Genomic DNA, 25984 nt, shown 5'->3' on the forward strand with positions numbered 1-25984 from the left:
GGACATAAAATCAAATACATTATCAAGGAAAAATGAAACTGAAAGAAGCAAGAAAACTCGCAGCCCTGAGTTTTCTACTGGGGTCACATTTGCTGATAACAGATGCAAAATAAAAGAAGTGCCCAAGCTGATCAGTCCCGGCTCCCTTTTGACCTGAAGATCTATGAAATGGGGTGGCTGGGTAAGTGGTAGGGGAGCTGGAGAACACTTTCAACTGTTATTAGCATGATTTTGCCTCCTCAGCAGGCAAACGCTAATCACATCTCTTTTCCATTGCTCGTTTTATAGTGCTCCTAAGGAAAGCCTCTTGAAAAAAAGGAGAAGAAAAAAGAAGTCTGACTAATGGAACAAAACCCACATAACAGTCCAGTTCTATCATATTTTCTTATTCTTATTAAGATGATGGCTCGGTTTCGAATAAAGATTAATTACTTGATTGTGGTTAATGCATAGTCTGGCCAAGTTAATTTATAAATGAGAGAACAGCTATTTTTATCACACTCTTCACATCCCAGATGACTTCAATCAGTAAATTTCATAGAAGTGAATATATGAGAAAACCTCTGCCTGTCCTTTGTCTTTCACCCATTCAACACCTCTCTGAGTTGAATGATTAATATTAGTAAATATACACAGTCTTTCAGAGTGACCTTGCTGGCCTGTTTCTGACAATGTGATCTTGGCTTCCTTGTGGCTTGCCATGATGAGTTCTTCAAAACATTATACTTTCTGCCGAATTTAATTGAAGTAAGTTAGACTTTTAAAAACTAGTTGTGTGTGTAATCTTGACTAGTTTGCTGTATTCTATTTGGTGCTTCGAAAGCCAGGCGCGGGGTAAGTATTTTTCAACATTTAGCTTGATTTTTCACTCCTGATCACAAGAGCTCAATCTCAATCTTCCTGTTAGTGGCATGTTGTTTTCCAAAACTAAAGCTACATGCCCCAAAATCTTTGCCTTCTTTTGTGTGGCAGATGACATCTTCCACTGACAGTGGATAATAAATTTACATCAACCCACACGTGGAACCTGAACACATAAGCCCCCACCCCCCCGCCATGAAGTACAATTCGAAGTGACATTCCCTTCTTTTTTTCCTCCTACCTCAGTGATGCAGAATAACAATCATAAATTAACAGTTCTCTTTGCGGGGGATGCTGAATGAAAAGAAAGGAACAAGAGAAGGCACCTCAATCTAGACAATGGGTAACAAAATCCCCACAGCAAACCTCAGTTCTTAGCAGACACCCTGATAAGGTTCTCAGGACACAGCGCTGAGGAAGAGTGAATTCCCCAGTGAGACACATCACATACTCCAGTGGCTCCTGGTTAACCCAGCCATCTTATCTGTGCCAAAATTCAGATTTAACACAATGTCCTCCTTAGCCCAATGCAATTCTATGCCCAGTTCTGCCAGCCTCAGCTCTGCAAAACATCAGTATTCTCTTAAAAAAATATATAAGCTTAAATGCTGGGCCATCCTTCAGTCGTACACTTTGATTAAGGATTACACCCAGTAAAGCATTTTCTGTTGAAGATGCCCACAGCAATATCCATCCCAGGGACATTGAAATGGAGGTAGAAAGGATTGCATGGGTAACTTACCAGCTCCTGAGTCTCAATGGCTGCAGCAGCCCCCGTGCTTTACCTGATCCCTTGCCTCTCTGTCTCTCTCCCTCTCTCTCTCCCTCCTTGTCTTGTGTACAGATTGCAGGGAACTTAAAGAACTCGCAGGGACAGTGTTCAAATGACTTAAGAAAGAGAACAGGAACAATACTTCGTTCTCTTTTTCTCAGATGAGTACCTTCGGGAAGAAGGAAGGAAGGGAGGGGAGAGGGAGGAAGTCAACAACCCTTTGCTTTCCTGAAAAAAAATAAGGAAACAGAAGATAGACATCTCATTTTCTCTTAAACAAAATGTTGGAAGGGGCAAAAAAAAAAAAAAAAAAAAAACTTTGAAAAAAGGAATTCCTCAAATATGCTCTCTGCCCTGGGAGCTTTAAAGAGATGAAAAGCCTTACTGGCTTGGCCTGTCCAAACAAATGGTGTTCCAGAAAGTCAGGCTCTCCTGAGCTTGCAGCCTCTGGTATCTAGTTTGCAGAACTGACACAGCCAAAGGGGGACAAATCATGTCTTGTCCACTCTGAGCAAGGCAAAGTTTGGTCTGTCATGCTAACTGAGGCAAAGCGGCAGCCTGTGAGGCCAGGCAGCGTGCAGGTCAGCCAGAATGCATGGCTCTTCCTAGGCTCTTTGAAACACCATCGTTGCTGCAGTTCTTCAGCCTGACTCTAGAGCCTTATAGTTCTTCCCAGATCAAATAACAGATTTATGCACTGGTCCCTGCCACGGACCAAGACAATAGACTAAAACAAGCTTCCATCTCTGCTGGTGGATGAAAAAGAAAAAAAAAAAACAAAAAACTTGCCACACTGCTGTTGGACATAGTTATCTCAGAACTGTTGTTTACATTGTCCTATCCTTTACATTCTTAATGTTTCTTGGATTTGGTCCCCTCTGGAAAAACTGGAAGGTGATTTCTAATTTGTTTTCTAAATATTGCACAGGTCTTAGATAAGTCAGCCACAGTTTGTGGGGTTTTTTCAGCAATATGTAGATTTTTTAACATTTATTTTTTTTTTTTATTTATTTTTTAACATCTTTATTGGAGTATAATTGCTTTACAGTTAGTTTCTGCTTTATAACAAAGTGAATCAGCTATACATATACATACATCTCCATATCTCCTCCCTCTTGCGTCTCCCTCCCTCCCACCCTCCCTATCCCACCCCTCTAGGTGGACACAAAGCACCGAGCTGATCTCCCTGTGCTATGAGCCACAGTTTTTGAAAACGGATAGGGAGGCTGAATACAAAGAGCTAGAAAATGGAGGGAATATCCTTTACCAAGTTAGGGGCCCTAGGAGTTCAGTGGGCAGGCATGAGCTCTGTTTAGGGTTTGTTTCGTTTAGGAATAAGCATGGTTTAAAATTCTCTGATTTGTGTTGTTGTGTCTTATGCCCTTCATTCAACTGGTTAAGACCATTTTTCACCACGAACAGGAACCAGCAGTTATGCAGATCTTTGTTGCAGCAAAAGAAGAAACAGCTTTAAGTACTTCCTTATTTCAACCAATTATGAAGAAATGGGGTGGAGAGTCACACCTGAGCACGAGGTGCAAGTCAAGGGAGTTCGGGAAAAGAATGATTCTGATTCAGTCTCTCTGTAAGACTGTTATGGTATTCAATGGACTATAAGATCATTCATTTATCCAGTTTTCTTCCACCAGTAGTTATCTATCAATTTATCTCTCTACCTGAATATGTGTGTGTATGCATATGTATGTGTCTGTGTGTGTATCATAGAGAATATAATGTCATTCGGTAAGTCTGTAAGAGCCAGAACAGTCTTATTCTTTGCATTCCCGTGGCACCAATACTGGCACAACACATGGCATTGGATTTCTGCCATGGGTGATCCAACCCCATCTACAGATGAAAAAACTAACGTCCAGAGAAGACTCTGTACTGTTTGCCCGAAGTCACACACACAGTGACTAAAACCAAAATGCTCATCTGTCTCCTGATTCAGCTCCGGTGCTCTTTGCCCTCTGCTGGCCTTCCTCTATATCCTGCCTTTGTAGAAATGGAAAAGAACACGAATATGAAAATCTGCGAAAGCAAGAGAACACCATGAAAGAATGGAGTGGAGGAGGGATAGGAATCGATTCTTGTAGAGCAACAGCGATACTGGGGGCAAACCTTTGAGTAACTGCGAGGTTTAAGAAGCGCTCTGTTGAAATGTACAATAAAAAGTGGAAGTAGGTGGGAGGGAGGTGAGGGTGAGTGAGGAGAAGGGGGGAAATGCTGGGCTGGGTGTCTGAGGCACCAGTCAGCGGAGTCAAAGAGGGGACGTGAAGACCAAAGAAGATCGGGCTGCAAACGTGTCTGATCACCTGGAGAAGCGATGACAGCAACACGCAGCCCTTTCCTTGTTCGTATTCCTCTTGCAGCCTCGGGGCAGAGCCAGGGCTGAGCCCCAGGAGCCCAGTCAGAATCCAGAGGATTTCCCTTTCAAGTCTGCAGAATGTGGGGACTGTCACGTTGAGGCGTGTTGTTTTCTCGAAGCCAGCTGACCCGCCCAAGGACAGCCTGGATGGGGACATGTGCCATCCGAGCTGGACGGCTTTGATGTCGTGGAGCTGCATCCAGCTGGGAGCTTGTGACTTCACCTCTGGAAAAGCTGGAAGGTGATTTCTAGTGTTTTCAAAATACTGGGAAGCAGCATGGGTCTTAGGTAAGTCAGCCACGGTTTTTCAAAAGGGATTCTCAGCCCTGCCTGTGCCCAGCTGTTCCATTCATATAGCTCGTTGTAACCCTCCTGTGAGACTCATAGAACGGGCTTCTCCCTCTTTCCCTGCTCTGCCAATCATACGAAGATGATCCCCTACTACTTGTAAAATCACCCACTGGGTGTCTAGAAGCTGAAATTCCTAAGTCCCTCCCATTGGGTTTCACGGGAGAGATTTCTCATCAGGTCACTCAGGCTGGTGAAGCTTCCTCTCCAGCCATCTCATGATTTATTCAGATTCTGAAGGCAAGTGAAGGGAATGGATGTTTGTACTGCAGACAACTGAGGAAAGGCTCGTGTAGAATTGGACTATGGCCGGGCCTCTGACCCAACAGGTGAGCTCCACATTGCACTCGATATTATAGAGATCATTTGATTAGAAAGAGAGGGCTACAAGATCAGGGGACAAGGAGAAACACCAAGGTTAAAATCCAGTGAGGCAAAAGCAGTGACCCAAGACTCAGAACCAGCACTGCAGAAACATTAGCTCTACTCAGAACGCTTCCCACTTCTGAAGCATCCTAACTGGTATGTCTCCAACTTCCGAATATCCAGAGCTCTAGGGCTATGTGTTCACCCAGGACTAATTTGACCCCTGGCCATGGAGGGCGGGGAAGTGAAGAATGAATTGAAATCTAACATATGTTCAGAGCAATGCACAAAAAAGTAAGTGTATACGTCAGTGAATTTTTATAAAACCAACACATCTGAATAACAGAAACCTAAGAGGAGACACCCTGTGGCCCTCCAGCCTTCTACCTCTCCTGAAGGGTCACGTGGCCCTAAATTCTCAAACCTGACGTAGATGATATTACCTGGTTTCCATAACAAATGGCATCAAATTGTACTTTCTGTTTTGTGTTATATTTGTGAGATTCGCCCCTACTGTTGAGTGTACTTATGGCTCAATCACTGTCATCGCTGGAGAATACTTCATTCTGTGACTGTACCACAATTTACATATCCACTCTGCTGAAGATGATATTTGGGTTGTTTCTATTTCGGGGCCATTAACAACAGTCTGCCAGGAATATTCCTGTCGCTGCCAGATGTCTTTTTAAAGCCTGGTGCAGGACTCCCCTCTCTCCAGGAAGATTGTCCACTCCAGTGATTCACAACCTTTTGTTTGGTTTCTTTGCACCTACTTCCTCTCACATGGGACGCATGGCATAGTTTCTTTTTTCTTTAATTCAAGTGGATTTGGTTTGAGGACATGGTGATGCCTTTGGAGACCCTGGCAGAGTTCCTGAGTCGTTTCAGAACGGATTGCGAGCCACAGCTCTCACTTCCTGCTATGACCTGGAGATGCTGGTCCCTGCTGCTCTGAGTCACTCTCCATGGACTCGCCATCTCCCTTCCAGACTCTGTGCCAGTTGGGTCTCCCCTCCCTCGTGTAGGCTTCTCACGCATTAGACTAACGTGCGAGGAGAGGGCCAAGTCCCGGGCCTGAAACAGCTTTGAAACTTCCTTTGTTTCTTTGATTTATTCTCTTCATCTTGCCAGGCCCTAATATCCTCCAAGTCCCAACTCCCAAAACGTGAGAACATTCATTTCTTTCTTTCTTTTTAGTTTTTTTTTTTTAAGCATGAAAAAATGATATGAAGGATTATAAACAAGTTACTAAAGAAAGCCTGTTTTATGCATCTAGTTTCCTCGTCTGACAAGTGGGGATAATAACATAACACCTATTTTTCATATTCTTAGGAGTAAAGAAGAAGAGGAGCTAAAATCTTTCATACACTTACCATGTGTGAGGCACTGTTGTAACCATAATACATGTCACAACAGTCCTCTGAAGTAGGTGCTCTTGTTGCCCTTTATCTCCTCCTCTTTTTTAATAGATGAGGAAACTGAAGCATGGAGACGTTACACTACTTCCCGGTATCACACAATTAGTAAGATGCCAAACCAAGGGAATTCTGGCTCAGAGCTCTATTTCAACCAAAAGCTAACAAACACTGCCTGTCACACAGTAAAAACTGGTCCCTAGAATTGGAGAACATGTTGTATAATATAAAAGGTAAAAATGTACAGCACAGAGGCGCATTCTGCAACCATTTAGTGAGCATGTCTTATGGACCAGACGGCTCCATGCTAGGAGTGGGCAATGCACTTATGAATTTTACTTCCTGGCAGAGAGAGACACTTTCAATTAAATAAATCATGCTTGGGTATCTGAACAATTACAATTGCAGTCACTGCTCTGAGAAGGAAACCTAAGAGTTAGGAGAGCGTGTAGTCAGGTACCAAATCTGTACAAAAGGTCAGGTAAAGTCTTCTTAAGAAAATGAAACATAAACTGAGACCTGAAGAATGAGCAGGCATGTGTCAGGCAAGGAGGGGAGGCAGCAGCTCCTGCAACGGGCAGCTGGGGGGTCCGAGTTCAGATTCTGAACTTGATCCTAAGACGGTTGGGAAATCATTAAAGATTTTACACAGAAGAAGGACATGATCAGATTTGCATTTCAGAAAGACTGTGTTGGTCACTGTGCAAAGAATGGCTTGTGGAGGGGCAAGAGTGGAAGCAGATGAAGAGTTGTAAAGTCTAGCCTAAATCTGGTTGTGTCGAGAAGGGCCGTCAGGAGCTGCACGTGGACGTGTTGGTGCCTAGAGAGGTCGTGGGTGGTAAAGTCTGAGTGCCACCCTCATACACTGTGTGGCAAGGGTTTACTGGAGAGTGAATATAGGCAGTGCCTGGCACGCAAACAGCTGGTTCATGAAAGATTCACACTTTTGAACAGCAGCACCTTCTACCATGTACCCACCCCCACCCCCAATCTCCAGAGATTCCAAACCTGAGTACCTACCCGCCTTTGCTCCACCCTAGCCTCTTGGTCGGCTTGCCTTACTGTCACTGTCCTCACGCGTATCCTGTGCCTGCATTTCTTAATATTCACCCAACAGAGCTCCCTTTTCTCCAGCACACACCCATGCTGCTCCTGAAAAGCTGGTAGCGTTCTCAAAGCTGGCCCAGGAGGGATGAGTCTGAGGGATAGAGCAGAACTCAGGGTTTGAACTAGTAGGGTTGGGGAAAATGTACTCTAGGTATTCCATGTTAGGACCCGGGCTGAAATTCTCTAAGGAAAGTCTGTTAAATGTGGTTGGTAGATGGATAGGGTTATGATTTAGTTACAGGACTAAATCTTAAGAACTGGCCTGTGGACTTAATCACCAAGGAACACATGGTTTCTACAGGAAAATGCACTCTGAGCTCCAAGTATCTGATAGAAGCAAATGAGGATTTTTAAGTTGGGGAATGGCAGTAGTTGTATTAAAAAGCACCTGTGGGTTTCTTGTCAGGCCAGAGGTGAGCAAGCATCCTCCTCCAGTACTCACTTCCATTATTCAGTAGGGCTCATTTTTCCACAGTCTTCCTCCAGAGTGGTCATAAAGGCCTTTTCTTCTACTTACAGGCTCTCTCCAAGCACCCTAAGATCCTATGTTTCAGTGACACACAAGAGACAAGAAATAACTTTATTTTTATACATTACATGAAGTGTGATTAAAGTTCCCCCTCCTTGGTAAAGTTGGCTAACAGTTCTATACCATTATTTTTCATGACTCTCACACTCTTCCTTAGGTTGTACCAGACCCAGGACTTTCACAGCCCTAAGAAAATAGCACTGAGGCTTGATCCATGTTGGCTGATTCATGGTCCCCTCAGAGGTGGCTGGCTCTGCTCGTGCCTCTACACCCTCAGTGCCAAGTGCAGTCACAGGAACGTCCACCCAAACTTCCGAGGCCATATTGACCAGATCTCTATGGTTATCCTTGTCATCTTTACAGCCCTACATAGATGAGACCCAAGGTTGCTGCAACGTGTCTTCTTTCCTAATCTTCTGGGATCCAACTCACACCAGGGGTCAAGCTACCCCCTTCTTCAACCCCATTGCCACACGTTTCAGCCTCCTTGGACCTAGACCAGGGGTAAACTCAAATGTTAAATGAACCAAGCAGGTTCATTTAACCAGTGCCCCATGTGTAATGCAATAGGGTGTGGTGGGGATCAAGGCAAATCGAAGAGTTCATATCCCACCTAGAGTTGTTTGTGACCATGTGAGAACATAGGCCTAGTGTGACCCAGACCATCTTATTTTTTAAAAAATAAGCTGAACATCTGAACTTCTAACGTGGAATTTCTTGATTTTAAAATTTTAGAATTGAAAAGAGACTATTTTTAAAAGAAATTAAGGAATTATTATTCATCATTTGGGGTGTGATAATGGTGTGGTGGCTTGCTTTTTAACTATATAGTGAAGTATTCACAAATGAAATGTGATTTGTTTAAGACTCTACATGAAAAAGTAAAATTTAAATCTGAAGGGAGTCTAAATTTGACGGTTTTAAACTATGCCCACAAATTCTTTACTCTTCTCTTTGAAAGACAGAGTCTTATTCTAACTACTTAGACTTCGTGATTTGTTCCCAACACTAGAATAAGGCAGAAGTGGTGTGGAGTGACTTAGAAGACCAGGGCACAAAAGGCACTAAGGTTTTCTTTTCCCTCACTCTCAGATTACTTGCTCTGGGGGAGGTCAGCTGCCATGCCATGAAGACCCTTAAGCAACCTGTGGAAAGGGCCACATGGACAGGGACTGAGGCCTCCTGCTGTGATCTCAGCAATGGATCATCCAGTCCAATCGAGCCTTCAGATGACTGAAGGCCCTGCCACATTCCGACAGCAACCTCACCGGAGATCCTAAGCCAAACCACCCAGCTAAGCTGTCCCTCAACTCCTGACCCATAGAAACTGTGAGATAATACACATTTGTTTTTTTAAGCCACTAGGCTTTGGAGTAATTTGTTATACCCCAAAAGATAATGAATACATTAACATCAGGAAGCTGCTTAGTTTACGACTTTTGGCCTTAATCTTTTCAAACCAAAACTCCCTGGTAGGAATATTTGCTGGTGGCAATCACAGTTTGACTCTGAAACTCAACAAGGCTGTTAACTGTTACATCCGCCTCCACTCACCACCAAACAAAGGGGGTCAACTTTAAAGGATCATATGCTTATCCTATTCTACATGGAATTCCTGAGAAGAGAATGTACTAGTGACCCCTGGTACCAATATAATGGACTATGAGAGTTCAGCTCAACATCTATACCATCAGTTTGTTTCTTTGTTTCACTCTCACATTTGTCAGTGAGTGATACTGTCTGGGCAAGTTTTCTTTTTAGGTGTCTTTTCTTGGTAGAGTTTAAGCTGTCAGAGTCTGGAAGATGAGCAGCTGATTTGTTTTATGTAGTGGCAAAATCTCTACTTAATGTTGTGAGTGTTTGATAGGTCCCAGTTAATGCTTTGAAAGCTAGATATTGGAAAGATTTTATTTGCTTTAAAAGAAAAAAAAAATGGACAGAACACTTTGACCAAAAAGTAATCTTACTTAGAAACTAATACAGAAAACAGAATATAAGTTTCGTGGGAACCCAGGCTTTGCTGGTTCCTTGCTGTATCTCCAGTGTCTGGAAGTCTCTGGCACATGGAAGCTGCTCAACAGACATTTGTTAAATGAATGAATGAGTGAATGAGTGGATGAGACCAAAGAGAAGAGACTCCATTGAAGGAGGAGGGTGTAGTTCCATCCAGTAAGTATTCTCCTCCCTTCCCCCATCCCCTCTCAAACGTTACCATCACTGAGGCGCTTTTGAGGCAGGCTGACTGCCTGAGAAACACAGTTCTAAATGTGAGGCCTGGCAAGAGCCCCTTGGAACTAAACGCGAGCAGACCTGGGCCCCCCGTTCTTCCACTTACTGGCCACAAGGCCCGGCAGTGGTTTTCAACCGCTCTTCTTTGGTCCTGATTGCTTCTTCTGCAAAATGAGATAGAAGCTTCCAGCCTTAATTCCAGCGGTGTCATGAGTATGTCCAGGCTTCCCCTTCTTTTAACATTCACCCAGAAGGAGGCAAGTCACCACTTGTGAGGCACTTTGAAGCTGACAAACAGGAGGCCTCAGAGCGATGTGACCAGAGGCGCACAGCTTGGCAGATGAGCTGCTCTGACTGACGTTCAAAGCAGCTGTCGGTGAACAGAAGGCGGCCTGCACAAAGGAGCTAGCCAAAAATAATGAGGGAGGTGAAGAGAAAAAAGAAAGAAGGAAAGAAGGAAAGAAAGAGAAAGAAAGAAAGAGAGCGAGAGAGAGAGAGAGAGAAAGAAAGAAAGAGAGAGAGAGAGACAGAGAGAGGGGAGAGAAAGAAAGAAAGAAAGAGAGAGAGAGAAAGAAAGAAAGAGAGAGAAAGAAAGAAAGAAAGAAAGAAGGAAAGAAAGAGAAAGAAAGAAAGAAAGAAAGAGAGAGAGAGAAAGAAAGAAAGAAAGGGAGGAAGAAAGAAAGGAAGAAACAAAGAAAAACAGGCAGGGCAGGGCTTGGGGTCACTTGGGCTTCCTCTGGTCTCACCACCGCCCCCGCCTCCCCGCCCCATGCTCCTCCTCCGCCCAGTCCTCAAACAACCCCCTTCTGTCTCCTCCAGAAGAAAAGTTAAAAGCTTTCTTTTGGAAAAAGAGCAGCTGTTTACCTTTGGTAGGACAGCCATTGGTGGTGAGTTCAAACACAGGAAAAGGCCTCTTGGTTACAGGAAGAGCTGCAGACAGGTCTGGAAGACTTGCCACGATGCTGCGGAGATGCACCTTCCCCGCCATGCACAGCCCCGGGACCGACACTGGGTCCTTGCCTCCACATCAGGCAACCCGCCTTCAGCTATTTCTTGAACGTCGCCTATTCCTCCCTTCCCTCAGATATTGATCCTAAAGCACAGAGACAGTGAGGGATGGCCGATAGGACCGGAAAAGGGGAACAAAAAGAGAAAAAGAGGCTTACATTACAAACAAAAACACCATGACTTTATTTCCAGTCTAGTATGGAAAATACAATTATAACAAGCAGCAAACCTTGGGTTTACATTTGGGGGTCTTATTTGTTTTCAGTCATTAAAGTCATCCTTCATGAACTAAAGAGGTCACATTTGCCAAAACAGGGCCAAAATTCTGCCCCAGAAAACTGATTTCTCTACAGCTACCTCCAGAACTGCATGATTTATTTGTGAAAGGGAAGGGAAAGAATCTGCCTTTGTATTTTCAAAGCGCTTGCTCATGAGACCTACCCGCCCCAAGAAGGGTTAGACTAAATTGTGAGAGAAAGGAAGAAAATCATGCTAAGGGAACAAATGCTGTCAAATAATCAAAATCTTCTGGGTCTTTCCCATTTCCCCCAAATTTCTTTTCTCTGATTCCACTTCAAAAATTCCCCTGGCTCCAAGAAGCTCTAGGCTTTCTGTTCAGACCATTCACAAGTTTACCATGAGGATCTCACTTCTCTTTCCCTGATTTTAGAGTCATTTGGGTCAAAATCTTTATGTCTTCCAGAGAGCTTGCAGCATCCTGCTCCCTCCAGAAGACTTTACCCAACCAAAATCGAAATGAAGGGCTGCTAATCTCTTTTCCAGCCACCAACCTCCATCCTACCTGGCACTCATCGTCAATGAACTTCTCACATAAAGGATGTGCTGTAGAGAAAAGCAGCAATTTCTCCTCCCCTGAAATATTACCCTCAGTACTCCAAGTCCACTAAACTTTAGCTGCAGTATTTTACTTGGTGTGGAATGAGTGTGTAACAAAATCCTTTGGGTTCTTCAAGATTTTTCTCCTAAACTTTGGTTTTTAGCAGTTTGACTCTGATAGGCCTGGGCATGTGTGTGTGTGTTTTTAAATCTATCCTGTGAGGAGTCTGCTCTCCTTCCTAAGTCCATAAATTCATCTCGTTCTCCAAATTTGTACATTTTTTATCTATTCTTTTTTTTTTAAATATTCTTTGCTGTACCATTTTTTTTCTGTTCTCCCTCAGAGACTCCAATTGCACATATATTAGACCTTTTGATACTGTCCACAGGTCCCTGTGGATCTGCTCTTTTTTTTTTTAATCTCTCTTCTGTCTGTTCTTCATATTGGATCATTTCTATTGAACTATTTTTAAAGTGCACTGATTTTTTTTCTTTTCTCTCTAATTTACTGTTAAGCACAACCAGTAAATTTTTATTTTGGATATTGCAATTTTCAGTTCTAGAATTTTCATTTTTTTAAATACTTTTTTAAGAATCATTTTCTGATCTATCACCATACTCATCTGTGAAACATCCATATGAAGAATGGTGAGATAATTTTCTTAGTTCAATTTTACATCTATAAAAATCAAAGAATTGAGAGGTTAAGCAGATTTATCAAGATTGTAGAGGCAGTGATAAATAGAGCCAGGATATATAATATATAGTATGTAATATGGTGGAGGGTGATAGAGAGAAGAATAGGACAGGAAGAGATTAAGAAGGGTGGGAATAGGGACTTCCCTGGTGGCACAGTGGTTAAGAATCTGCCTGCCATTGCAGGGGACGCAGGTTCGAGCCCTGGTCTGGAAAGATCCCACATGCCGCAGAGCAACTAAGCCCGTGCACCACAACTACTGAGCCCGCGTGCCACAACTACTGAAGCCCACACACCTGGAGCCTGTGCTCCACAACAAGAGAAACCACCGCAATGAGAAGCCCACCCACTGCAACGAAAGAGTAGCCCCCTTTGCAACAACTAAAGAAAGCCCACGCGCAGCAACAAAGACCCAACACAGCCAAAAATAAATAAATAAATTTATATTTAAAAAAAAGAAGTGTGGGAATGGGGGGAGTTTGCAATTTCAAATGAGATGTTTAGGGAAGGCTTCATTGAGAAGGTGAGGATAGAGGAAATATCTGAAAGAGGCAAGGTAAGGGGGAAAGATTTTCATTCAGTGGGAAGATCAAGTGCCCTCAATAAGTATATATTTTGTGCATATGTTATATATGGATCACTGGATCTTCCATTATATTCTTATGAGTTGGTGGGGCACAAGTTTATCATACAGAATTTCAAAGGCCAGAAGTAGTCAAATTGTTTTATGAACGATTTTATTTCATACCAGATTGGGTTCTTTTAAAGGATTTGATGAGTCCTACATTGTAATTTTGGTTCTACAGAATATATTACATCCTTGGCATGTGTAAAGTGCTTTATAGGAACTAACAAATTGGTAAGCATGAAGTAGAGATAGAAGACTATGAAAATTTTTCTTTCCTCTGATGAATATATAAATTGTAACTTTTACTCCCTATAATTGATGACTAGGAAATTTAGACCAACCCTCCCTCTAAGGAAACCTAAAATACTGTATAAAGTATAAAAAATGTTTACTTAAAAGCATCAAAATGTTAACCAAGTAGTGCGGAGCTTAAAAGGCAAAATCTGGAAGTTAAGAACTCAGAGAACAGGACTGATATTCAAATCTAATTTCTCCCTAAGAGCATTTGCCAGTCCTAAAGAAACAGCTGCAAAACTGAGCTATACTTTTGACAAATTTCTGGGGCCAGGGAGCAAAAGGCAAGACATGCAACCTACCAGAGGTAGAAATTCTAATAAACTACCTCCACTTTAAACTGGGGTCCCAAAGAGTTGCAGCTTCAGGTAAGGTGAATCATGAGTAAACCAATCCTTGCACATAATTTCCTTCTGGCTTCATGTTATCTGGGTGGTCCAAGGAACCTCAAGCCTTGAACTTGGTTTGAGATGTATCCAGACTGGTAGGACCTCAGGTGTCTGGCAGAGGCAAATGAAAATCCTCTTTGGAAGAAGGTGCTATAATACTAAGCCTCAAATTATTCTTACAAATGTTTTTTGAAGTACAAGGTCCAACCACTATCAAAAATCAATAGTCATACAGGGAAACAAAATACATTGAGCAAGAACCAGCAGAAACAACAGGAAATTAAAATAGGCTCATAAGCACTGGAGTTAATATCTGTTGAAATCATTAGCCACAAACTATAAAACCACCTTGCTATGTTTGAAGAAGAGAGCAAGAGGGAGACTTTTGTTTAAAGAAGGTTTTATGCTTGAGGAAGAGAGAGAGCCAAAGGTAATAATTTTTTAAGATATAATAACTGAGAATATTCAGAACTGATGAAAGACATCAATCCATAGATTCAAGAAGCCTAATTGTTTCTACACATTGTATCCACTCAGCACTTCCAGACACATCAGAGTAAAACCATAGCAAGCCAAAGAAACGGAACTGTATATATACCATACATTAAAAGTAGCCATAGCGAAAAGGACATAATGCCTTCAAAGATGTAAAGTTAAATTGACAGCTGACTTCTGAAAATCAATAATGGAAGTCACAAGATAGTAAAATGGAATCATCAACAGGCAGAAAGAAAACAATAGCCTGCTTAGCATTCTATTTCATATATATATATATATATATATATAGAGAGAGAGAGAGAGAGAGAGAGAGAGAGAGAGAGGGAGCACTCAATAATAAAGATGAATGAAGACTTTTTTAAAAGAGAGAGTTTGGGAAATTCTAAAAGATGTATGTTAGAATTCTAAAAAATGATCCAGATGGAAAGTTTGGGATACAGAAAAATACGAAGAACAAAAAAACAATTAAAGTATCTATGGAGTTTAAAATTATATAGAATTTAAAATTTTGACAACAATAGCAAATGAGTTGGGATGTGGGTAAATGGGGTTAAAGTGTGCTTATGTTTCTGAATTGTATAGGCCAGTGATAAAGATCAATATTTAACTATACTATAAGTTAACAATGCAAGGTTAAAAATAAAATAATAAATATTAAAAAAGTAGTTTCTAAGCTTTTAACACTGAAAGAAGAGGTAACTAGTGTAAATCTTCCAAAATAGTAAATAAGAAAAAATAATAATAAATCTTAGTCAATCCAAAAGGAGTCAGAAAACAAAAGACAGAGAATCATAGAAGAGGTTGGACATAGTGAAATCATGAAATAAGATGATAGATTAAAACTCAAATATATCAGTAATTACATTAAATGAAAATGGGCTGGCATTACTATTGCTTAACAAGTACACATAAGAGGGCTGTGAAGAATATTAGAGAGTGCACTGGGCAGAGTGTGGGAAGCTTGAATTCAGGTGCTGGTTTAGTTATCAGCTAGCCATGGAATTCTGAGCAGTTCTCTGGACTTCGGTTCTCCCAAGAAATGAATAATGAATAGAGAGTGAGCTTCATTCAGCCCTTACAGATGTAGAGACTGCTCTCATGACCTTTTCATAGGTCCTAGGTCTTAAGACAGCCTCCTGTTGCTAAGGGCTTGCTACATTCCTAGAAGGAAGGGACGCCCTCTGCTGAGATAAAATTGAATTCTCTTAAGTCCTTGTCAGCTACTGGGCAAGAAGATATCTGAGATGGCATACGGAAATGGTATATTTAAACACCCTTTAAATGACTGTTCATACTCTTGCCAGAATCTCCAACTTGAGTTAGCAAATGAACGATGCAACTCATTGGTCTCTAAAGAAGGCTGGGCAGAACTCCCAAAGAAACTTATATTCATCCTCCTCCATAAGAAATTTAGATTTATCAACATTTAGTATACCTAATCACACTGGTGCCCTCACTTGGTTCATATGTAAGATTGTCACAGGTCACAAACAGAGCTGGAGTTATCCTGAGGAAAACTGGGAAATCCACAACGGAAAGGGGTTCACCCGAATACCATCATTCCTTCATCGGCTTTCGGTGTATTGTAACATAATACAGCTTGTATGTTGCCAACTAACAATTTGAACAATTGGCTTAAAAATATTCCTGCCAAAAAAATTACAAACTGAATAGAATATTAATAGTACAAGCTTAAGCAAAGAGCAAGAAAATGGCAGAGCTGACCTTTTTCCTGCGCCTTCATCCACATTACAAAGTAAAAACAAAATAATTATTCAGATCTGCAAAGAGGCCTGCTGAAAATACTATCAAGAAAGCTTTTTGAAATACAGATTTATACCTTACGTCAATAAAGAAACCTCAACTAATATCAGCTGATAGCCGCTCATGATCGAACAGGGCCACTGCAGTGAGCAGGAAACCTTAAAGTATGATTTATTACAATTTTTCCCATCCTTTTAAACTTTCTTTTGCATTTGTTTTATACTAAGCTAATATGATTGCTTGTGTGTATAATTAGTAAACAGACATTTTGGAGGTGGGGTGGGGGTAGGGAGTGGGCACTACACAGAGAAATCTGGAGACCCCAGGGCTAGTTAAAACCCAGATCCCTGGGGCTGACCTTGAGAATGACATGAATCCTAGGGCTACCTGGGAACTGAGTAGCCACAGGTCCTTCGACCAGAAGGGGTGAGCACTGTGGTGTAGTGGCTCTGAAGCCACACAGAGACTCCAGTTCCAGTCTGGGTCCTCTAGGCAAGTGGAACATGTCTAGCCATTGCTGGGTGGTCAGGCACGGTTATTTCAGTCCCAGTTCCCTTGTGGATGTGCTGTCTCAGCACCCAGCTTAACTCAGAAAACCTGGTCCACCATGATGCATACAGTCCACTTAGCCCCATTTCCAGCGGAACTCTGACAGAACCTACTTTCCACGTGCTCCATGACTTCAACTTTCCAAACATTTGCTATTTTTAATTTTAAAATGAGATTTTTCCTTTAGTTTCTGAGTATGAGTGATATTGTGATTTGTAATAAGGAATATGTATATTTGGTCTTCCTCCACTGTTTCTGACACAGAGCTCCTAAAACCCTTGGAATTTCTGAAGTGGTGTGAGCGGAAAGGTGTCTTTTGTTATGTTAAGGATTTGACTTTTGGAGGCACCTAAGGATGGGGGCTGGTTGCCAGTAAAGCCAACCATGTGGTTAGAGGGCTGGAACTTTCAGTCCCATTCCCAGGGAGGGAAGACACTGGAGGTTGAATCAGTCACCAATGGCCAATGACTTAAACAATCATACCTATGTAATAAAGCCTCCATAAAAACCCAGAAGTCCAGGGTTTGGAGAGCTTCCGAGTTGAGGAGCACATTGAGATTCAGGGAAGCTCCTCAAACTTTTCCCATACCTTTGTCCTATGTGTCTCTTCCATCTGGCTGTTCCTGATTTAGGCCCTTTTATAATAAACCGGTAATCTAGTAAGTAAACTGGTTTCCTGAGTTCTGTGAGTCACTCTAGCAAATCAGTGGAACCTGAATAGGGAGTGGTGGGAACCTCTGAGCCTTAGCAGTTTGGTCAGAAGCGCAGGTGACAACTCGGACTTTCAGGTGGTGTCTGACACGAGTGGGGTGTGGACAGTCTTGTGGGACTGAGCCCTTAACTGGCGGGATCTGACGCTATCTTCAGGTACACAGTGTCAGAATTGAGTGCAGGACACTAAGCTGGTGTCCCCAAAACTGCCTGGTGGTGTGTGGAAACCATCCCCTGTGTCCCCCTCCACATTAAAATTGGGTCCTGAATGTTCTGGTATGACATATTTTTTAATGTTTTGTATTCCATTTATATCACCATTCCTATGTATTAAAGTAGGGAGAAATATTCATGTGATTATTTTGCTATCTTGACTCAAAATCTTTGAACATTGATTTGGAAGGTTAACAAGCTGAAGCCCAGACAGGGTTGTTGAGCTTTCACAGGTGCCACAGCAAGGTGTTATTAAAGTCAGGTCTCTTTTTTTTTTTTTTTTTTTTTTTTAAGATGAAAAACTTTAATTTTTTTTTTGTTTGTTTTTGTTTTTGTTTTTGTTTTTTTTAAACATCTTTATTGGGGTATAATTGCTTTAAATGGTGTGTTAGTTTCTGCTTTATAACAAAGTGAATCAGTTATACATATACATATGTTCCCATATGTCTTCCCTCTTGCGTCTCCCTCCCTCCCACTCTCCCTATCCCACCCCTCCAGGCTGTCACAAAGCACCGAGCTAATATCCCTGTGCCTTGCGGCTGCTTCCCCCTAGCTATCTACCTTACTACGTTTGTTAGTGTGTATATGTCCATGACTCTCTCTCGCCCTGTCAAAGCTCACCCCTCCCCCTCCCCATATCCTCAAGTCCGTTCTCCAGTAGGTCTGCGTCTTTATTCCTGTCTTACCCCTAGGTTCTTCATGACATTTTTTTTCCCCTTAAATTCCATATATATGTGTTAGCATACGGTATTTGTCTTTTTCTTTCTAAAGTCAGGTCTCTTGATTAGGATACAGTGCTCTCTCCTTTCCACCACATTGAGCTATGGGATTTTATTTGCTTTGTTGGTCTATTTACGTAAACATATTTATTAAGCTTCAGTAGCCTGGGGATCAAATAAAATAGCAGTTCTATTGTATTTCAAGCTAAATCAGCTCAGCTGGGATAGCAGAATGTGTAATGACCCTTGTGAGACATGTGCCCTCTCCCTGAATTGTCCAAGAATGTCAGGGGTTGTTTAGTCCAAAATAGCCATTCTTCCTGTCATGGTCCTGGTTCTCTTTCCAACAGATGTCTCACTCCAGATTACTTCAAGCCATGCAGTATCCGATTACTGAGCTGGTGAGTGGCTTAGCTGAACTATGTGACCCAATTCTGGCCCATTAGATAAGAGGGCAAGGGGGGAGGTGGGAAGGGAGGGCACATCTGGAGAAGACTTCCTCACTCCTAAGAAGAGAGTTAAGACAGGTAACCACCCCCCTCCCCTTTTGCTTCCTCTGGACATTAAAAATGTCTGCATGTGACTTTTGGGACTTCCATAGATATATTCCCCTTGAGCTGAGCCAGATCAGAGTAAAGTGGAAAAGTGAGAAGCACCAGGTCCTAATGATGCCACTGAGCTACTGTGTTAGCAATCCCAGTGCTGGGGCTTCCCTGGCGGCACAGTGGTTAAGAATCCACCTGCCAATGCAGGGGACACGGGTTCAAGCCCTGGTCCAGAAAGATCCCACATGCCGCGGAGCAACTAAGCCTGTGCGCCACAACTACTAAGCCTGCGCTCTAGAGCCTGTGAGCCACAACTGCTGAGCTCACGTGCTACAACTACTGAAGCCCGCATGCCTAGAGCCCGTGCTCTGCAACAAGAGGAGCCATGGTGGTGAGAAGCCCGTGCACTGCAATGAAGAGTAGCCCCCACTCGCTGCAACTAGAGAAAGCCCGCGCACAGCAACGAAGGCCCAACGCAGCCAAAAATAAAAATAAATAAATTTAGGAAAAAGAAAAACAACAATCAACCCCAGCGCTTCCCAGCCCCGGACTGTTTTCTCATTATTATTTACATCACTTTGAGTTGAGGTTGCTACTACTTGAACACTGAAGCATCCTAACTGATAATCTCTGCTTCCAAATGGCTCCAGCCTTGAGAACAGGATCATCTAGACAAGCACTGCCCAATAGAAACATTGAATACAATGCAAGCCACAAGTATGGGCCATGTATGTCATTGAACATTTTTTAGTGGCCACATTAGGATGAAATTAACTTCAATAATGTATTTTTAACCTAATGTATGTAAAAATTTATCATTTCTGCATGTAGTCAACATAAAAATTATTGAGATATCTTACAATCTTTTTTTGTATTGTCTTCAAAATCCAGTTTGCATTTTACACTTATAGCACATATCTTTATTCAGACTACCCACATTTTAAGAGTTCAAAAGCCATCATAATGGAAAAGAATATGAAAAAGAATGTATAGAGGCATAACTGAATCACTTTGCTGTGCAGAAGAAATACAACATTGTAAATCAGCTATACTTCAATAGAATAAATTAAAAAAAAAAAAAAAGCCATGTGTGACTAGTGGCTGCTGATCTAGGTTCTCCAGCAGGCTGCGCTGGGGACTGGGTTGACTCTCTCACTGGGGCATTCAGGATTGGAAATGGACTAAGTGGGGACCCCTGCTGGGGCTCCCGAGATAAGCATTTTGGTTGAGTCCATTATACCTGGGAAGTTGGGGATGTGTTCTAACTTCAACCACGTGCTGACCTGGACCAGGTCTCTTCACAAGGACATCCAGGCCTGATACTCAGCCCAGGTCACCAACCAGACCCTCCTCCTTCCCTGTGGGCTTTCCTGAGAGAGCCCTCGATGTCTTTTCCTGCTGGTGTGTACTTCAGTCAGGATCACACTGGACTTCAAAACAGAAGAGATCTTACATCTCTCTTCCCAGTAAGTTTCTTCATCTCCCTCCTTACAATTTTTTTTTAACTCTTTATGGGCCACCTCTTCATAACAAGGGCCACTGGGGTGGGCAGAAACTTGTTTTTTAGGCCACTGGGGTGGGCAGAAACTTGTTTTTTAGGCCATAAATGTCATTTTACCTTCCAGGGCATTAAGTCCCAATTCATCTTATGTTTGGATAATTGAGAGGGGACACTTAAGTCCCAGGCAGGCAAAGAAATCAGTAGCTACTTTTAAAAGGAAGCATTTCTGCTCAAGTTCCATCTAAGCAGCTAACAAAACAAAACTGAAAAAACAAACAAAAAAACCTTTCATGTTTTCTTTCAGTTAGAGATTTGGAAGTGTAGATAAATAGACACAGTAGGTGCCTGATGAAGTGTAACTTTATTATTTTTCTAATAGTTGAAGAGCTATAGCTGGTTGCTTCCAGCAAAGGTAGCCAAAGATAGTGCATCAACCTATCTTAAATAATGGGTGTCACGTGGCAGTAACAGAAGTAACGGCAGGAAAAGATAGAGGACCTGCTGGAGAAGGGAACAAATTCTACATCTCTTTCTCTGTGAGATGCTTAGAATCAGAATGGCCCTTTGGACTGAGTAAGCTGCAGAGGTTTTCTTGGACAATTCCAAGGTCAGAATGAGGGGGAGGTCTAGAGAGGGATGTAGGGTTTCCTATGAATTAGTGCTGGTTGGGGGGTGGTGTGGGGAGGCTCACATGATTATTCTGAACACTAAAATTGAGTTTTAACCTTGTTTATACACATGGCAATCCATACAATTACAGCAGATAAGAAACACCAGATATTGACCGTCTGTAGTTATTGACATTAGCTTTTTACTTCAACTACATATCTAGTTCTGTTTTTTATGTAGAATGTGTAAAATAATGATGTACTACGATGATGTTTCTCAGATTTTCCTGTTTTTAGAATCACCTGGAGAGCTTTTAAAAATTCCCATGCCCAGGCTGTGCCCCAGACCAATTAACCCAGAATCTCTGGAGGAAGGACCCTGGCATCGCATTTTCTAAAGCTCCCTTACGTGATCGCTTTGTGCGGTGAGGTTTGAGAACAAGTAAATTATGAAATTCATGGTGTCCCTTTTAACAACGACTTCAAAACATTAAATAGGTTTAATACAAAATATCCAGGTGAAGTTGGTGCTGTTGACTGTTTGCTCAACAATTCTTCCCACTTCTTGTTTTCCAATAGAACCCTCATTTTGGCCCTGTGCTTCAAAGAGTAAATCATGATGGGTCTTTCCTTTGTGGTAGGGGTGGAAGGATTGGGGATTACATGCTGGGAATGGGGATAACATCCCTCCGTGTACTTGCTGAGGCCTGACCTTTGGAAAAACCAAGTAATACTCCTGCAGCAGAACAGAGGAGAAGGTGGGGAGAAGAAAGTGTTACACTGTTCAGTGTGGGTGGAAAGATGCCAGTAGGGTTCTTTCCAGTCTAATGATATTGTGCATAAGAACCAGTCACCAAGTTGTGTACAGGGTTCTGAGAAAAACATGTGCTCCTAGGGAGTAGCACTATTGGCTCTATTCGCTTTGTCCTTCCTGTCCCTATCTGGGTCTGTGATGCCTGGTAACATTCCTTGAGCAGGAGAGCTGTTTTGAACTCCTGCCACTCGGAGTGACTTCGGATGCTGGGTGAACCAATTATCAGTCACTCAAAATGTGCCCAGAGAGGCAGGATTCCCGGGGAGCGGGGCAGCCACTGGAGAGTCCAGTCCAGCACATAGAGGAGGCAGGTCCCTGGTCTGTGTTTGCCTCCGGGGACACATTTCTAAAGGACTGTTGTTCTGGAGGCTGACTCTCCATACCCAGTCCTAGCCTGTGGGAGGATTCTGTGAGCACTCTCCTGCAAGTAGGCAAGAAGTCCTGGCAAATGGCTCTGAGAGGAAATTAACTTTAACTTGTTTAAATGTAAGGCAGTCTTACAAAAAAAAAAAAAAAAAAAAACCCAGGGAAAGCCATTCTAGAGACTCACATATACATGAGTTACCACAAGTTATCATATGATCTATAAGAAAGCCTATATTTATATCTCTTCTCCTCTTTGATCTTCTTTGAATTGTTATAGGAACTGGACACCTCCCACAAGGACAGGGCTCACTTCCAGCAATATCTGAGGCACTCTTATTGAATCAACCTCCCTGAAAATAATAACTATAAACGCGTAACAGGGTATTAAGAACCCACTACCTAAAAGCATTGAAGAGTAAGAAAAAGCAGGCAGATGTTGGAGAGGGTATAAAATCTGGAAGAAGGGAAGGCCACTGGGTGAGCATCCTATTTTTCGTTTTGTCTTGATTTTTAATTAATTAATTTAGTTATTTTTATTTTTGGCTGTGCTGGATCTTCATTGCTGCATGCGGGCTTTCTCTAGCTACGGCGAGCAGGGGCTACTCTTCGTTGCGGTGTGCGTGCTTCTTGTTGCAGTGGTTTCTCTTGTTGAAGAGAACCGGCTCAGTAGTTGTGGTGCACAGGCTTAGTTGCTCTGTGGCATGTGGGATCTTCCTGGACCAGAGCTCGAACCCATATTCCCTGCACTGGCAGGCGGATTCTTAACCACTGAGCCACGAGGGAAGTCCCTTTTGTTTTGTTTTGTTTTGTTTTACAAATTTTAGCCTGAGGGCAGACCCAGTCCCCAATCTGCAGCTCATAGAAACCTGTAATCTTATGCTTGAAGAACCAGGGGGCCGAGTTCAGGGCAACTGTAGCATCTTGAAAGGGAGAGGAGAAATTCCAGAGACAGAGTCAGAGAAGAGAAGCCCTTATAAACTGCTTATAAACTCTGCTTACGTTTCTGGCTGACCTCTGAATTGTTCATGTGCAGGGCCAACTCCAAGCAGCCCAGCTGCTAAGACTAAAGCACTGAACTGATGTTTTAGACTCGGGTTCTTCCTGCTTAAAAAAAAAAAATCTATGCTCTTTGGAGAAACATAACAGAATCAAGATTCCCTATAACATTTGCTCATAATGTCAAGGATAGGATAAAAAATTATTTCACATGAAATTAGTTCAAGATGGCAGAGTAGAAGGATGTGTGCTCACTCCCTATTGCAAGAGCACCAGAATCACAACTAACTGCTGAACAATCATCGACAGGAAGACACTGGAACTCACCAAAGAAGGTACCCCACATCCAAAGACAAAGGAGAAGCCACAGTGAGACGGTAGGAGGGGGGCAATCACAATAAAATCAATTCCCATAACTGCTGGGTGGGTGACTCACAAACTGGAGAACACTTATACCACAGAAGTCCACCCACTGGCATGAAAGTTCTGAGCCCCACGTCAGGCTTCCCAACCTGGGGGTCTGGCAACGGGAGGAGGAATTACTAGAGAATCAGACTTTGAAGGCTAGTGGGATTTGATTGCAGGATTTCGACAGGACTGGGGGAAACAGAGACTCCACTCTTGGAGGGCACACACAAAGTAGTGTGGGCATGGGGACCCAGGGGAAGGAGCAGTGACCCCATAGGAGACGGAACCAGACCTACCTGCTAGTGTTGGAGGGTCTCCTGAAGAGGCAGGGGGTGGTTGTGTCTCAGTGTGAAGACAAGGATGCTGGCAGCAGAAGTTCTAGGAAGTACTCCTTGGAGTGAGCCCTCCCAGAGTCCGCCATTAGCCCCACCAAAGAGCCAGGTAGGCTCCAGTGTTGAGTCACCCCAGGCCAAACAACCAACAGGGAGGGAACCCAGCCCCACAGATCAGCAGACAAGCAGATTAAAGTTTTACTGAGCTCTGTTCACCAGAGCAACACCCAGTTCTACCCACCACAAGTCCCTCCCATCAGGAAACTTGCACAAGCCTCCTAGATAGCCTCATCCACCAGAAGGCAGACAGCAGAAGCAAGAAGAACTACAATCCTGCAGCCCATGGAACAAAAACCACATTCAAAGAAAGACAGACAAGATGAAAAGGCAGAGGGCTATGTACCAGATGAAGGAACAAGCTAAAACCCAAGAAAAACAACTAAATGAAGTGGAGATAGGAAACCGTCCAGAAAAAGAATTCAGAATAATGATAGTGAAGATGATCCAGGACCTCAGATAAAGAATGGAAGCAAAGATCAAAAAGATGCAAGAAATGTTTAACAAAGACCTAGAAGAATTAAAGAACAAACACCTAGAAGAATTAAAGAACAAACAAATAGAGGTGAACAATACAATAACTGAAATGAAAAATACACTAGAAGGAATCAATAGCAGAATAACTGAGGCAGAGGAATGGATAAGTGACCTGGAAGACAGAATAGTGGAATTCACTGCCACGGAACAGAATAAAGAAAAAAGAATGAAAAGAAATAAAGACAGCTTAAGAGACCTCTGGGACAACATTAAATGCAACAACATTCACATTATAGGTGTCCCAGAAGGACAAGAGAGAGAGAAAGGACGTGAGAAAGTATTTGAAGAAATTATAGTCCAAAACTTTCCTAACACAGGAAAGGAAATACCCACCCAAGTCCAGGAAGCACAGAGAGTCCCAGGCAGGATAAATCCAAGGAGAAATATGCCGAGACACATAGTAATCAAACTGACAAAAATTAAAGACAAAGAAAATATTATTGAAAGAAACAAGGGAGAAATGACAAATAACATACAAGGGAACTCCCATAAGGCTAACAGTTGATTTCTCAGCAGAAACTCTACAAGCCAGAAGGGAGTGGCAGGATATATTTAAAGTGATGAAAGGGAAGAACCTACAACCAAGATTACTCTACCCAGCAAGGATCTCATTCAGATTCAATGGAGAAATCAAAAGCTTTACAGACAAGCAAAAGCTAAGAGAATTCAGCACCACCAAACCAGCTCTACAACAAATGCTAAAGGAACTTCTCTAAGTGAGAAACACAAGAGAAGAAAAGGACCTACAAAAACAAAGCCCCAAAAATTAAGGAAATGGTCATATGAATATACATATCAGTAATTACCTTAAATGTGAATGGATTAAATGCTCCAACCAAAAGACACAGGCTCACTGAATGGATACAAAAACAAGATCCATATATATGTTGTCTACAAGAGACTCATTTCAGACCTAGGGACACATACAGACTGAAAGTGAGGGGATGGAAAAAGATATTCCATGCAAATGGAAATCAAAAGAAAGCTGGAGTAGCAATACTCATATCAGAAAAAATAGATTTCAAAATAAAGAATGTTACAAGAGACAAGGCAGGACACTACATAATGATCAAGAGATCAATCCAAGAAGAAGATATAACTATTATAAGTATATATGCACACAACATAGGAGCACCTCAATACCTAAGGCAACTGCTAACAGCTATAAAAGAGGAAATCAACAGTAACACAGTGATAGTGGGGGACTTTAACACCTCACTTACACCAATGGACAGATCATCCAGACAGAAAATTAATAAGGAAACACAAGCTTTAAATGACACAATAGACCAGATAGATTTAATTGATATTTATAGGACATTCTATCCAAAACCAGCAGATTACACTTTCTTCTCAAGTGCACAAGGAACATTCTCCAGGATAGATCACACCTTGGCTCACAAATCAAGCCTTGGTAAATTTAAGAAAATTGAAATCATATCAAGTATCTTTTCTGACAACAACGCTATGAGATTAGAATCAATTACAGGGAAAAAACCGTGAAAAACACAAACACAT

At 42.3% G+C, this 25984-nt stretch overlaps 1 protein-coding gene and 1 long non-coding RNA gene across 3 annotated transcripts in view; both read right to left on the reverse strand.

Moving 5' to 3' along the window:
• Positions 1-1941, reverse strand: part of ZNF366 (zinc finger protein 366) — a 65868-nt gene extending 63927 nt beyond the window's left edge. Inside the window, exon 1 of the mRNA XM_022595437.2 lies at positions 1604-1941. The gene's annotated coding sequence lies outside the window, so the exon portion shown is untranslated. The remainder of the gene's footprint in view (positions 1-1603) is intronic.
• A 2-nt stretch (positions 1942-1943) lies between these two features.
• Positions 1944-25205, reverse strand: LOC149749571 (uncharacterized). Of its 2 annotated transcripts, XR_016392678.1 has the most exons (4): positions 23837-25205; positions 10860-11088; positions 10102-10400; positions 1944-7780 (listed from the first exon to the last, which is right to left on the reverse strand). It is a non-coding gene; the product is annotated as an uncharacterized LOC149749571 (long non-coding RNA). The 2 variants fall into 2 exon arrangements; XR_016392677.1 differs by lacking the exon at positions 1944-7780 and having other exon boundaries at positions 9657-10400; positions 23837-25197.
• Positions 25206-25984: the final 779 nt, after the last annotated feature.

This window comes from Delphinapterus leucas, chromosome 3, assembly GCF_059928025.1.
Source record: "Delphinapterus leucas isolate spDelLeu-1000000601 "Yukka" chromosome 3, BTC_Dleu_Yukka2, whole genome shotgun sequence".
NCBI lineage: Eukaryota > Metazoa > Chordata > Mammalia > Artiodactyla > Monodontidae > Delphinapterus > Delphinapterus leucas.